The sequence below is a fragment of the Protopterus annectens genome, chromosome 12.part0, assembly GCF_019279795.1.
Source record: "Protopterus annectens isolate FY-2018-M chromosome 12.part0, PAN1.0, whole genome shotgun sequence".
Lineage (NCBI taxonomy): Eukaryota > Metazoa > Chordata > Ceratodontiformes > Protopteridae > Protopterus > Protopterus annectens.
In genome coordinates this window covers 1,452,074,100-1,452,077,601 of record NC_056746.1, presented here as the reverse complement: position 1 = coordinate 1,452,077,601, position 3,502 = coordinate 1,452,074,100, and the positions used below count along the sequence as shown (strand labels likewise).

The window sequence follows — 3,502 nt, the reverse complement described above, 5'->3', positions numbered from 1 at the left end:
TTTTTACAGCAGAGGGCAATGTTGTTACATTATTTTAAGGTCAACATTTCACAGCATATTCTTTCAATCAAGAAAACTAGTCTGTAATTCAACATTCATATTTACAAATGATAGAATTATCTGCACAATTCTATCTGGCTAGGCTGGCAGCCTTCACACATAATAAGATCCAAGATATTATAACCTCTAACTAGAGAGTGAATGAATGTTACCTTAGAAGTAATATATCAAAGAGTTCAGAAGTCTAAGGAATGGTTTCAGAGAGTTATATTTTATAACTGGAGAGTTACAAAGATCCAGCAAAATGGTTGATGTCTTTCCAGCAAGTAACCCTGTTAAGCTATTGAGAGAGTTAAAATATTGTCATTGTTCATGTTAGAAGTCTGATGAAATGCTGGGATGCATAAGGTTTAGTTGTTGCTAATATTATGAAGTTCAAAGCCAGTAAGGTGCTACAAGGCTATGAGCTGTTAATGATCTGCTCAAAGTGATACATGGTTTAATTTCCATGGCCTTCATTTGCCTACTGTGTGACTTTGAGCAAGTCACTTAACCAGACAGTATTCTGGGGCAGCTGGGAAATTGGGCTACTCTCTTCAATGGTCCCTTGGACTGCATGCCTAATTAACAACCGATGAACCTACAAAGTGAAGTGTGGTGTCAAACATAAGTCAAATGGCACTAGTTCCATGGTTAAAACTTGGACTGACTCCTCAAAAGTTCCATGGCTAAAATTAGGAATGACATCTTTTTAGATGCCCAAACTGGGCCACCTTTTACAAAAACATGAAATTTTGCAGGATAAATCGTACCCTTTAACAGTACATAGGGCTGGACTTCACTTTTTTCCAAAACAAAAACGTATTTTTATAGAATTTGAGTTGTGTGTATTGCTTCATATCACACCAAAGTGTTTCACATGCAGAACAACTGTTTTATGCAACAGTTAGAGGAAAATCAAAAACATATTTTCCCTAAAATCTCAAGACATTCAAACTTTTTTCAGAGTTTTTCACATAACACAGTTATTAAATAGGGCCACTCCTGTGCATAGAAGGACAGGTGGCAACCCAAAGTAAAACAAAGCAGAATAAATAAGTGCAAATACAAGGCCTTCCTTTATTATGAAAAACAAAGTACAATCACTGTCCCATTCAGTCACAAAAAATATTATTGTCTTTGTCTCTGCGCATTTGTGTGAATGTACAACTGCCATTCTGACTCTCCGGTCGTGAATATAAGCAAAATGGTGAAAATGATAACTTTTGTTGAAGCAACAGTATCCCTGCTATCAAGACATGCAAGGATGTCCTCTAGCTAGTACCCTTCTGGTGGGAAACAAAACAACAAACAAAATGTATTCATGAAAGAAAAGAAAGTAAAAGTACAGTGAGTAAAATATAAATTTAATGTAAGCTTCAATTATGACTTTATGAAACAATGTAGTCATGCATCTCACTTTTTTTCTTTTAACACATTGCAGTCAATCTCTTTTTTGTCAGTCTCTTCTTTCCCACTCTAGCATAAAAAGCAGCCAGACTTCCAGACTACGAATGCTCACCTCCTGTATTCTACCCCATCACCCTCACCAGATTCAGCAATGCTGGTACAGCTTCTATGATCCCTGCACAGCATACACACCCAGCGTTGACGAGCCTGGAATGATTAATGCCATATCAGACTGAGAGTAACATTTGAGGTCAGAGTATTTTTTAGAAAACCTGAAAGAAATTATGTGTCAGAAGTGCAGATATCTAGTGCAATACATTGGGAAGGTAAAAGCCATTTTTTCTAGGTCCATTGAACAGAGAACACAGGAGAAAGTATTAACAGAAAACTGCAGCCTGCAGTTATTAGCATTCCTTCCTCAAACGGTTTGGTTCTATGGTTCCTCAAACAGTTTGGTTCTATGGTTTGGTCCCAGCAGGAGTAGCTTCAGTGCAGAGTCTGTTTATTTTTCCTGCATCTGTATGGGTAATTTAAGAAAGGAAAAGCAACAGACAAATTCAATCATTTAGCATGACTGCTAATGAGAAAATAAATCAGAATAGATAAAGATATGGTAAAACATTACTGGTTACTAGAGCAAGAGTGTCATAGAATGAAATGGATTTAAAATAGTTGTTTTATTTAAAAGAAACCTTTCTGAGACATAGTGGTGAGTTTATGGAAAATATAGCAACAATCAAGGGAATAACATTACAACCTGTAAAATGTGGGTGCTTCAAAAGTAGACGTGGATATTTCTTAATGAGATAGCCACACCATCTCAAGACCTCTAGAAGAAGCACAGTTGCAATACAAGAAACTCAATTGTTGTATTAAACTATTGTTCTAGTTAACAGGGGATAAATATAAGTCAGAATGTCTTCATCTCTTAAAAGTACTTAAGGAAGATCAGAATAGATATGTATTGCATACTGTCAACATTCATTTCCAGCATACATGCTTCATCAGCACATATACTAACATTGAAATGCTTACAGAGAAGATTAACAAGGCTCCTGCCCAAGGATGAAGCATTCATTTCTGTTTTACACCTTCAATAATAGCAATAACAAACTCTTAATTCAGTTCTAATGTTAACATTTCCAGGCCTCATTGTATTTCCCTCAACAACATCTGAGCAATGATGAGGAAACAATTCCTTAGCATTAAAATTTACATTAAAATCTAGAACTGTAGTAATATTAACTCTCACTACAATCTTTTAAATAATTAGCTAACTTACACAGCCTCAGTGCAAGAAGTTAGCTGAAACCAGAACAAGAATCATGTTCAGACTGGCACAAAGATATGCAATCACCACTGGCATAATTTGTACATTCATAAGCACAATACATACCCCTTAAGAAATGGGAAAGTTACAGCTGTACTTTTCTGGATGTGATTTAAGACAAGCAGAAAATGCCATACCGAGGTTATGTCTGAGACATTATAAACTCCCATAGTTACACAGTTATCTGCAGAATTGTTGATAAGCCAATGAGGAGCATAATTTTTCATTATAATCCTTCTGTATTAGGCATATCTTTATTATTTCTTAAAGGATATTCTCATACAGCTCAAAAAAGGCAGATGGTATAATCATACTAAATAAATGTTTTAATGTTGTTATGCTGGGTATTTGAGGGTGAACATGGGTTTTATAAGACCTTCTAATATTTAAGAACATTTTCCTCTATAACAGCTGAACAATGGACACAAAATTTGTATGCCAAATGGTATTAAGTGAGCATTAGACTGAATGTGCATGACCTTACGTTGATCTCCAAAATGCTGACATTCTCAAAAGATTAGAGATACAGAAACAGCTGCTATGATGTTCTTTATTTGTATATGCACAGTGGTTAACACTGTATTATAAATCTAATTTTATTGCTCATTTTAATGCTAATAATCATAAACTTGACAGTATCTGAGGCTCAAAATTCATAACATTAGCGTTAGCCTGTGAGTTTATTATTTTTGTTAGGTACATACATGAAATGAATGCAGACCA

At 35.2% G+C, this 3,502-nt stretch overlaps 1 non-coding gene across 1 annotated transcript; it reads left to right on the top strand.

Annotated features, from left to right (window-relative positions):
• The first annotated feature begins 2,445 nt into the window (after nucleotides 1–2,445).
• Nucleotides 2,446–2,549, top strand: LOC122817450. Its single transcript, XR_006367267.1, has one exon. It is a non-coding gene; the product is annotated as a U6 spliceosomal RNA (small nuclear RNA).
• The last annotated feature ends 953 nt before the right edge of the window (nucleotides 2,550–3,502 follow it).